General features: G+C 38.5%; 1 protein-coding gene across 3 annotated transcripts in view; it reads left to right on the forward strand.

The window, feature by feature from the left end:
• lrmda (leucine rich melanocyte differentiation associated) overlaps positions 1–12,504 on the forward strand; it is a 262,778-nt gene that overhangs the window by 175,197 nt on the left and 75,077 nt on the right. The gene's annotated exons all lie outside the window — the stretch shown is intronic.

Consider the following 12,504-nt stretch of genomic DNA (forward strand, 5'->3'; position numbering starts at 1 on the left):
CTAGTCTTCAAACACATCTCCATTCTCTTCTCCTCCAGAGCTGGTGAAGGAATGGCTTTAGTAAGATTTGATTTCATGTAATTGTGCAGTCATAAAATATTTAGCTTGTGGTTGAACCAAGTCTTTATCGTCACTTCTTCCCAAGAGCTAGTGGAGCAAATACGGATGTGGATGATCTTGAAATTTGATGCAGAGTTTAAAAAGAAGAGAAAGAACAGAATATGTATGACAGTCAACATTCAGACAAAGTAAGCTGGTATTTATTTTGTTTGCATGATGCTGAAGTCACTTATGTTGCTTCAGCATTAAAGTGATTGAAAAAGTGAAAACCATGCAATAAGTTAACCTCATTCAGGCATGGTTTTAGTTTGAAGGATATTTTGTTGGTTGGAAAATGAGAAAAGCTGATCGGAGAATGGAAAATAAAGTGTTGTGCGACCTGTCCGTTCAAATAAGACAAGACATTTCAGGACATGCCATTTTTAAAGAGATGGGGATGAATAAGTGATCACATGTGAAGTAAGTAAAATAGTTTCCAATAAAACAGTAACATAATGCCACAGTAGATCCATTATAAGCACAATCATTGAGCAGTACCAGGATTTAATACTTAGCAGGCACACTGTTGAAATAGTCAACCGTTTTAAATATCTGGGAAACAACATAGTGTTTGTGGATTTTATTTATTATTATTATTATTTTTAGATTTAAAGAGTTTGCATTAAATCCAAATGTTTACTCAGAATAATCCAGAACATTTTAGAAACTGTGTTAATCTTTTACAAAGCATTCTGTCTTTCAACATGGTAATTGTATAATGCAAACCTGACTTTTTACCATTTTTGGAGCAGACAAGTGCAGTATCGAATAGGCATTGAAAAAAGGGCATTAGATGACAATGCATTGTTTTATTTTGTATAATTAAACACAAACCTATCACTGGCCAACTGTCCTCAGTGATCGATTTTGTAATTGAGTTTTTGACTCTGTCTGAGGTAGATATAAAGGATGTTCACACAGAACTTTTTGGTTCTGTTTTGGTTTATGTACATGTGCAAATTAGCATTTTAACCAGTGCATCATGTTTTGCTTTTTTCTGTATCTTGAACCATGAACATTTAAATATATTACAAATCATTCCTAACATGGAGATCTGGGTAGATTGCTTAAATTGTAATCTGTAACTGATTACAGGTTACATGAGGAAAACTGTAGTTTGTAACATAATCTAGGTTACTGATTTTAGGTATAATGTATTCGGAGTACTTTTTAAACTATTTTAAAAAACTTCCTGCAGTAATGACGTCACTAGAACTGTTTTTTGACTAACCTCCGCCCACAGGAATACACAAAAAAGGGGGGGGGGGTCTTGTTGCGGTCTTCCCGATGGAGAAGAGGAAGAGCTGCGTTTGCGTTTGTCGCCATGTTGTCGAAACGCTGTTATTTTCATCTCGGAGTCCAATCACCTTTGTTTGGGCTTCCCAGGGACGCTGTACTTGGAGATTAATGGTTACAATTTATGTTTAACTCGGTTCCCGAAAATTATAATCCACATGTTAAACTATGTGCAGCACATTTTGCTGAGGACAGCTTCCTCAATCTCAATCAGTTTAATGCTGGATTCACACAAAGATTATTCTTGAAAGATGGAGCAGTTCCCTCTGTCTGGAGAAGGCGTTGTTTATGGACCACAACTGGTAAGTGTATTTTTTTTAAGTTGGTGCGTTTAACAGTTTCTGTAACTTATTACACAAAGGGCAATGCTGTTTAGCTTTGTTAACTAGATGTTAGGGCTGTGCAAAAAATCGAATGCAATTTTCATGTGCATCTCGTCAGTAAAAACGCTCCTGTGATTATAAGTACTTCTCCAGCACGTGCGTTCAGATCAGGATTGCCAGGTTTTCAAAACAAATCCTGCCCACTTGCTACTCAAAACTAGTCCAAAACTACTCCAATCACGTTACCAGGAGGGCCGCGTGCGGCTGTCGAATCACAACACAGGAACCGCTGGCACAATCAGAACTCGTTACGCATTTCTGAAGGAGGGACTTTATTGAACAAGGAAGTCATCTGCCCGTTTTTGTGAAAACCGTGGTATACGGATAAGTGAATTGTGTGAAAAATACTTTGTTTTTTTTACATGCGAAACATGAACACATGTTATATTGCACACTGTAAACACAATCGAAGCTTCAAAAAATAGCACGAAAAACAGGACCTTTAACAGTTAAGAATTAACTCATGAACAATAAAATTATATTTATTATATAAATATAGCTACTGTTGTTTATAGTTAATTTAGGTTTCATAATTCATAAATATTCATTTATCAAACTTGAAATACAACTTGCTGAAAATGTAGGAAACATTTTAAAATAAGTGTTTAATGGATTAATTAATATTAGTGTATATATATAATAATAGTAAATTTTGAAAATAAGATATTGAGATAAGTCATGGTAAGTCATGGCCTAGTGGTTAGAGAGTTTGACTCCTAACCTTGTGGGTTCGAGTCTCAGGCCGGCAATTCCACGACTGAGGTGTGTGTGTGTGTGTGTGTGTGTGTTCACAGTGAGTGTGTGCACATTGGATGAGTTAAATGCAGAGCACGAATTCTGAGTATGGGACACCATACTTGGCTGTATGTCACTTCACTTTAGATAATATGCTTTAAAAGTATTTTTATTATGTTCATGTTCATATAGGTAACTGATATTAACAAATATGTGTAGGAATTAATATTGACTTAGATTAGTAAATTCATTGTTAGCTCATTGTACCTGATGCATGTTAAGAAGCTAAACCTGATCGTACAGTGTTAACGTTTCTAAAGGGTGAAAGTCTACAGTTAAAAGACTCTGTCCGCTATCAGACCCTTGAGCAGATTAAAAAGCCTGTACTGTGATGCTGCAAGGCTTCGGTCCTCTCCACAATAACTGCTATTGTAGAGGCCTAGTGAGAGGGAGAAACATGTCTGTGCCTGGCGCAGCTGTCACGCCAACGTTAGCCTAGCATTTGCTTTGATTTAGATGAGACCTGATGTGGCAGCCATAACAAGCTCTGTGGGGCATGTGTACTCTCTGTCTCTAATTGGCTTCATCATCATGCCGATTGTCTACTGACCAATAGTGCAGGTCACCAATTAATGAGTGCCAGCGACGAGAGAGAAGATGATGGCATAATTAGTAATTTGTGTTTGCTTTTATTCTTCATCTAGTGGGGTGTCTTACGTTTAAAGACACACTGGCGTTAACATTGTTACAGCAAACTGTAATTAGCTCTTCCTGCTTTCCAAAGTTCCCATCAAGCCAGAGTCCTGTACCGACAGCTTGCTGTCAATAGCATTGTGGTAGTCTTTGAATGTCTCATCTATGCCTGTCTCTTAGGTCTTGCCCACTGTTTTGTCTGTTTGTTCAGTTTTGTTTACAGAAGAAAAGAAATATCTGAATATTTATGCTTTGTTTATTAATATATGCTGGTGTGATTGTGGGAGTGTACTGTGTTATAGAATGTTACATGACATACATAGGTGTATTGTAAATGTTTATTCTCAACAGGTTTATAAAACAATTAATTATATACAGTACTGTGCAAAAGTCTTAGACCCCTAGTATTTTCAACAACAAAAAATGGTTTTAAGTCAGTTATTTCTATGTTTTGCTGTAGTGTGTCAGTAGGAAATATCAGTTTACATTTCCAAACATTATTTTTGCCATTAAATATAATAATCCAGTGATATTTTTGTTTGCACAATGAGTCTGACAGCAGCCAGTGCTCCACACAGAGATCTGATCTCACCATCATCAGTCTGTCTGGAATAACATGAAGAAACAGACCAAACTGAGACAGACTCACTCCAGGAGAACTGCTGTGCGGTAGACATGAGGACTCTTTGAAACTCTTTTCCACTAAAACTTTGATGCACATCATCTCAGTTTAATGTGAACAGCAAATGATGCGATCTCAAAACAATCAGGAAAAAAGGCATTACATGAAAATTATTAAGTTCTAACATGTAAATACATAAGCCTAGTCGTCGGCAGCGACCACAGCCACTTGTAATTTAATATTTTTGTCGCAGTTTGGAGCCCTGTGTACTGTATACTTTAATGAAGATTTGATTTAATGTTTAAAGGCCACATTTTAATCTGCCGTTCTGTTGTGGTATTAGGTACACTAATAAACCACAACGTTTTTATGAAAGTTCAGTTTGAATACCATGACATTTTGTAAGAGTCCAAATGTAGCCAAAGTGTAAATAGCTGGACAGAAGTTGCTCTTTATCACATTCAAAGAGTTTTCACTTTATTGCCTCCCAAAGTGACGCTGAACTTACTGAATGTTTTCAAATTAAGTTTAGCCCAAGGTGACATTTATTACAGCCTGTTGCAAATCTCTTTCTCTTCTGCATTGATTTCTTTTTCCTTCCACCATGCACTGGCGGTCCTACAACTATATATTAATGTAAGTGGGTGAAAATGAGCTGTCTCGCTGTTGTTGTCTGGTGTCTCTGCATGGCTGATGTGTGCTGGAAGGGAGGGAGGTCGTTTGGTGAGCTGTAGTTATGAGGACAGCATAATTGGGCCTGTGTTTTATTGGATTTCTAGAGTGGTGAAATGGAGTGATCTGACTAGCTTAGAGAGAGAGATAGAAAAGGGAGAGGGATAAACAACTACCTGCAGTAAACAAGGAAATTCAGAAAGGGTATTTAGCTTTTTCTCAAAGCCACGGTTAAGAGAAGGAAAGTGAAAGCCGTAAGCTGTATTTTTGGGAAATTGGGTGTGCAGGAATGCTATAATGTGATAATTTTTTCAGAGGACTCGGAGGTTATGGAATGTGATGGCGTGAAACCACACATACACACACACACAAAAAATGTGTTTACATTTATGCAACTTGAAGTACAGAAAACATTGAATCTTACACTTTAACTACACGTCTACAGAAACTGACAGCTTTGCTAATCTATTTTAGAAGCTCTTTTGTACAGTTTTCAGCAACAAAAAAAAAGATAAATAATTTAATATTTCAACTTTTCTTCTTAGTTTTTTCTTTTTTTCTTAGAAGTAGCTGCTTCACAATGACGTTTGGTAGCTACGTAAGGATGTAATGGTTCTGAAATGTCAGCTAGATTATGCTTGGTTGAAGCATTTGACTTGATTTGCTCACCACGATCCACAATTTCTCCCACATCCTTCTACCGGGTAATGAAAAACAGACGGCCCAACCGGAGGAGTTCGAGGCAGTGCTGAGTCCCATCAGTTCTAGTCACACAAACTCGGCTCTCCGTAATCCATGTTGGCAGAGCCAGGAAAGTTATGAAGTCGATCTGCTCTCTGCATTTTTCATATTAATCTGCCTCTCATCGGAGTTTATATCAAGACAGTGAAATAAAAAGCCAAACTAAGACAGACCACCTTGGTTAAGCTGCCTGATAGCATGTGGTTATTGTATTTTTTGGTTTGTATGCTCCATAGAAAGCAAGATGTACAGAATGCTTCTCTTTTTCTCTCTGGATCATCCCTCTTGCCGCGTGGTGCCAAATCCATCTCTCTATGTGAGAATTATGACTTCCCTGAAGCATTTAAACATAATAAACAGCAGGCTGTAGAACGGAGTAGTACCTTCAGTGTTTGCTGAATCATTTTATGGATAAATCTTTCCTCGAAGAGGAAAGATACTGTCGCAATGGGAAGTGCAGTTTGGCCAAACAAATGGCTTGGAAACGGTCGTTACTGACATTTTCTACAGACAACCTTAATGATATTGTTTGTGTCTCTGAAACTAACTTGTGAGGGGTATCTTGAGTTGTGTGATTCAGTTTAGCTGATCCACAAAGATAACAGGCAGTTTTTCTGTGTACATTGTCATAAACACTGTGTTAAATTAAACCAAACAAACTGTGTGCTTTTTCTTTGTGCACTTAAGCAAGTTTGCAGCCTGTGTGTGTGCGTGCTTGTTTCGTTTTTGGTATGTGTACAGATTCAATAAATCTAGGATTCCAGGAAGCGCATACACATAGCTACAATAAATTATTTTATAGTATGCTTAATGCCAATTCATATTTATTTATATTTGTTTAAGAAAATTTTCACTATTAACTAGAATGCATATTACTAGCATATTGGTTGTTTATTAGTACTTATAAAGCACATATTAACAACCACCTTAATAACTATTAATAAGCAGCCAATTAGGAGTTCATTGAGAAAAGTCATAGTTGATAGTGAGAATTGAAAATAAAGTTGACTGTTTGTCAATCATCCATAAATTAAAGACTGGATAATTTTTGCGATCCCTGTGCTTGATGTGTGTGAAGAGCGTAGCTATGAGAACACTGTCTCCCCCATGTGTCAGAAAACACAGTTTGGATTTCCCCTCATCTGTCCTGAGGTACAAGGGCTGCGATGCATTTTTCCTCGTGGCCCTTGGTGTCCAGTAGTGAAGTGTTTGGACCGCAGGGGGACCGGGCCGCTGAAAGTGCTCTGGCAGCTGGAGTTTTTTGGGAGGTCGCCGCGAGGGCACGGTCCGCAAAAACAGCCGCAATTAGAGAGAGTGACTCATTGTGTCCACATAAATCACATGACATTGCACATCATAAACAGACTGTAAAACTTTAAAGCACAGTTAATTGTTAGTAATAGCTGCACGATTGATTTATGGCCCTGTACAAAGCTGAGAGATGGGGCGGATAACCTCAATGTCACGTCGCTCTTATTACAAGAGTGATATATTGCATATTTTGGCCTGAAAATAAGCAGATGTTTTTGAGGAGTTTTGTTTGAACAGCCACAATGATGTTTCCCATTTGCATTGCTTAATGGAGAACGGCCCATCTGTCCCTTGCGTTTGCTCAACTGCTCTGAGATATGACTAATCTAGTTGTAAAAATGACAGTGTTAAGATTAGATGCTGTCAAGACTTTCTTCCTCGCATTAAACAAAACCATAACAGAGCAAAAATGTGGTGTATCATTGACATCAATACACAAAATCCTTAAACCGAGTATTTTGTTACAGAAATAGCCATAGATATTATCCTGTAGTGGATTTTAATTAGCATAAACCAGATACTGCTTTGTCATAATTAGTCTTATCTAATATAATGTGCTGTGTATACAACAGAAAACATGACAGTACTTATTTATGCCAATCCGTTATTGTAGTATATAGATATATTTCAGATAAACCTGCTCCAAATTGCCTATTAAAACAAGACAAACTGTGGTTGGTCGCTTTGTGTGTCAATCAGAGAGTCTCTTTCTATCTAAGTGGGCGTTTCTGGCCTGAATTAGTAGCAATGTTGAAGTTTAGTCAGGGCCTGGCCAAGTGAGAGTAATAAGGAACTTAAGACGACAAGCTGTGATTTCTGTAGATGAAGGATGCCCTTCGTGCTTCCACTGTTCGTGTGGAAGTGGACAGAGTGGTTCTGCTAGCGCTACTAAGTGAGCTGTTGTTTTTTTTTCATTATTATTATTATTCCAACACTTATACAGTGATGTTTTTGCAATTACAGAGACACAGACTAGCATGTCCCACAGCGCCAGCACTCATAGTTTAATTACAGTTTAACTTTTCAGTTTTCCTCTGATGATTGTAAGATGTTGCCAGGCTAATTAAACACAGATGGCTTATTCTGAAAGACCTCGGGATGCATGCGTGTTGCCGCTCAGGACCGCACCAGAGTTAGTGTTATAAAGATAAAGATAGAGCCAGATCATTAGGCATATTTAAATTAATCCTGCATCTGATTGTATCATGTAATGCTAATCAAGTAATTGTGATATATAAACACATGCAAATAAGCCAGTGCTGCTAATGTTGCAATTGTAACACTCAGTTTGTGTTTCATTAGGGGGAGTAAATACTGATAGCGCTTTATCACTGAACTAATCTGCCCTAAAGGACCCCAGATTAAAATATATACCTCTGGAGAGAGTATGTAACTATGATTAAAAAACACTGGTGCAAACAGTTCTAAAGTCCTGACCACACAGTATAGAAATTACTTTCCATAAATATTGTTAATTTTAAATATAATTTCATAAATTCATAAAATTTCTTAATAATTTAATAATGCATTTTGTTCAGGATATTTTTTAAATACTGAATGCGTTTTTAATATAGAGTATACTGTGTGTGTGTGTGTGTGTGTGTGTGTGTGTGTGTGTGTGTGTGTGTGTGTGTGTGTGTGTGTAAAATTCTAAACAAAAAGTAATTACAGAATGATTAAACAAATATTATAATTATGAAATCATACCAAATAACATGATCATAGGGTTTTCAAAAAACTTCAACACTAAACTACAATAAATAATGAAATTCAGATGTTTCCCTTCAGCCTTCTAGTTCTCATATTGATCATTTGTAATGACTGACTTTGAAATGTTGACTTTTGGACCCCACTGTATGCTATTTATTTCCTTTTTAAGTAAAATAAGTATTTATTTGAACAAACTTTAGCTTAAACATCTTCATATTCACATGTAGCAGTGTGCTGCATGTTAAAGAGCAGCACTAATTGTATGCAGTGCTTGGTGGCAGTGAAAGTGGCCGTGACAGAGATTGAGTGTTTTTCTGTCCCGGGGGCTCGGAGCTTTTCTCACCCCATGTCAGTGACTCCCTGTGAGGCCCTGAATCTCAGACCTGCGGGAGAGCTGGAGCCAAAGAGGCAGCAGGAACTCTTATTACAGGGGCCGGTCGAACCCTAACAAGCCTCCGTGACCGATTCCCACTCAGCTCTTTTCTAAGTCCACTTCTACTAAACACAACTAGCCAAGATCCCATTACACCTCCCATTCTGTTATTTCACTCTGAGTTCCGAAGATTTCTTCATGTGTCCATATATATGCATGTTTTGAGTTTTTAAGAGAATTATAAGCACGAACAAGAACTAGGTGCGTAAATTTCACACATTGTGTGTGGAGGAGTAATAGAAAAGCTCTTTGTAGCAGCACTTAGACTGGCCTGACAAAAGGGGCTGAAGTTATGGGAACTCTTCGCTCAGAGCAATACTTGTTGACTTGCAGAATTCGAGGAGGATGCCAAGAGGAAAGTTGCCCTATTCAAGTTTTTGCTTACACAAGGCCTCTTTGTGGTTTTTAAAGCTTGTCAGACACGTCAGGCCCGGTAAGAAACAGTATATTGTTTCCAGCACTTTGGATTCCTTTCCTTCTGACATCTGCCAGTCTGTAAAGATGATAAATTCTTGCCTCATTAGCCAGCGGTGTGGGATTACAGCCTGACAACACATTAATCACTTGCCTCTGTGGCAGGCCCCACTTGCAATAGGCATTGTTAACAAAACTTTTCTAATATGTCACTCTCCTCTCTGACAGGCCGTAATCAATCACCCTGATTGACAGAGCTGATAGATTACACTATTTATGCTCTGTGTAATGAAAGATAGCGTTTCCACCTACTGTCATAATGATAGCCCACCTCTGTAAAGGAACATATACACACACAGTGCACAGAAGAAAGGAGCCAGAAGAAAAGGCGAAGTAGACGAACGCTGGCATGCATTGTGAACTTTAAGCAGACAATGTTCTACTCCTTGGTGGGTGTCTGTTTTTGTCGAATGGCATTGTTTGGTAATGCGGGCTTCAACAGCGCTACCGCCACCATTGTGCACTCATCGGAGCTTGTGTTCAGGCAGGGAAAAGTCAACTTCGACTACCTGAGGATTCAGTTTCTGCAGTCTCATTGAGGAGGCAAAGCTTTTGTAGGCTTTTTGTTTTCCCGTCAGGAGGGAACGCGAACGACAGCGACAAATCTGTGGGCCGAAACGTAATGATCGCGTGATTTATAGCGCACCCCGTATGTAAATTTTTCAAATATTGGCAAAATTACCAGTAATTTGCACTTTCTCATTTTCCGTTCTGCATCGTTCGCCGGTGTATAATAGCAGCTAATACGCGTTCTGGGCTTTGTTTATAATCTGGTTTACTTCATTGCTTGTGCATTTGCACTGAATCTCCACATATTCTCGCTGAAGGGGCTGCTGCGAGGAGTGCCATTTCAAAAAGAGGAAGCGAATGAAAAAGAGGAACAGTCCATCATGCACCTGACAGCTAGCGAATTTGGTGCTTTTCTTGTGAGACAGTGAGCTGTCAGGAAATTAGTTAACTGGAGCATATTGTGGAGAGGCAGGTAATTTAGCCTCATTGATGGCATCACATAATGGCTCACAGGAGTCAGCTCCCTGACCTGCCAGTTCTTTGTGTATAATGCAGAATTTAGTGGCATGCTCAATGCATTCTGTCAGCTGCACGATTGGATTCTCAGCCCACTGTATCTCAGCCTGCAACATATTGGTCAATTATTTCTGAGGCTGTCAATGCTAGGAGGCACTGTTATTTAGTGTGTGTTAACTTTGCATCATTAAGATGCCGCGCGACAGTGAGAGACACTCCTGAGCGTAATTTATTTTGATACGCCCGCTGATAACCTACATATTGTTTGACCTTCTGTTATGTTAAAGAGGAAGGAGGAAATTCAACGGCTTGTGACAGCGTCGCATACGGATTCTTTTAATCTAGCGCTTAAGTTCAATACTCTCAACGTTGGTGCCAATTTGTTGTTTTGTTTAGATTTTTTTTTTTAGCTTTAGCCATCAGACGGCTCGCATTTCCCCATCTCCGGTTAGCCCTCTTGTCATCCCAGCATTGTTATATCCAGATATAGCCGTGCTTTATGAGATCCCAACAAGAATATAGCTGCTCAGAATGCCATAAAATAATCAATCACTCTCAGTGCTGTGTATGTATGCTGCCGCCCTGCTTATGACGTAATTGCATTAGTCAATTAATATTCTCTATCTACAAGACAAGCCATCGGATAAACTGGATTACTGCTTTGACAATGTTGACTTTTATTTTAGATTAGTTTAATGGCTACTAACAAGCCCAGCAGTAAATAAACAGCCTGTGTGGGTGGTGAAGAATCAGATAATAAGAAGCCTTGGGCTGCTGAAACCCAATGAGTATGTGAACGGTAAATGTGTCCATAAAAGTAGTCATTTAGGCATTTGGATGGAGAAGATTAATGAGAAAACTGAGTGAATGAAGCAGCGTCGAGAGCCATGCCGATACACGAGGCCTACAGGAGCATCACTTCCGTCCTTTTTCTCCTCGCCAGGCAGATGTGTATATAATTCCTGTTGTGTTGGGTCAGGCAGGGTAAACCTGTGCTAACAGGTAGATCTGCACACATGAGCACGTGTTGGAGTGAGAATTTAAAACTGCTGTGATTGAGAACAAACAGCCAAGGCCTGTGTGAGATTAACTGGACAAATGCACTGCATTAAAGTTCTCTGTTCTCATCGGCACTGGGTCAGAGCTGACACGTCATTAACATATTGATGAAAGACTGCAGTGCTGACTGGATAATGGAAGTTCATATGTGTTGTAGACATCTGTTTTATATGCAGCTCTATCCTAAATATAAGTGAGCTGCCTTACCGTGTACTGCCTACATAAGCAGCTGCATTCTGTTTTAAAATGAACCTCATAAAAGACCGTTTAAAGCACTCTACATAGGCAACTTCTTCTGTGTTGCTGAAATAGCAGCCCTTTAAACCACAGAAGTCTTGGATTTTAGTCCATTACTAGCCATTGTTAATCTTAAAAAAAAAAAAACAATAAACACTAATAATAACTTGCACTCAGGGGCATATACCATTTTGCCCAGTGAAATGCTAGCTAGTATTAATATGCATATTTTATGTTCATCGAATCACCTTTTAACAATTAGAATTAGCATTTAGCAGCTATTATTGAAGTTTTGCTGTGTTCATTCGTGTAGATTATTATGATAAACAAAAGTTTAGAGCTTTATTTATTTATTTAATCCAAGAACCAATGAAAAAATCCCATTGGTTTTTTGACAAAAGACAAGAGGTTTTTCCATTCAAAAACATGCAATGACTCTATTAGCCTTTTGAAAATATGCATGATTATTATTATTATATTCTGTTAATTAATACTTAAATGCAGAAAAAAAAGAAAACTCTGCATGCACTTTTATGCATTTTTAAGGTGTACCAGAGACTTGGGTATTTGGGATTGTTGGGGTTAATAGTATTCATTATTCACTGTGCATTCTTAATCCATCAGCCCTCCACACTGCTGAATGGCCTGTGAGAGGGAGGCCCATTGTCCTCACATTGTGAAAGGAGAGAGTCCCTGAGCCATCAGAGCACAGGCCAAATGCAAACCCTGTGTGCCTGTGGAGTCACCTGCAGGTCAGCGGGGTCAAGTGATACTCACACCACATTCATCCCTTACTTAGAAGACACAGTTAAAGAGAGAAAGACCCCATTCAAAACTTCAAAACTCACACTATTAAAATAGGCTGCATAACTCATCCTACACCATTAGTGCATGCACATGAAAGATACTTCAGATGTTCAGCCCAAGGAGTTATTTTAAATTAATTTAAATTAAGAGTTAAATGAATGATTTTGTCTTGTTTTCCAGTATAAGAAATATGTAAATCACGTTTA

The sequence above is a fragment of the Carassius gibelio genome, chromosome A13 (genome assembly GCF_023724105.1).
Source record: "Carassius gibelio isolate Cgi1373 ecotype wild population from Czech Republic chromosome A13, carGib1.2-hapl.c, whole genome shotgun sequence".
In the NCBI taxonomy this organism is placed as follows: Eukaryota; Metazoa; Chordata; class Actinopteri; order Cypriniformes; family Cyprinidae; genus Carassius; species Carassius gibelio.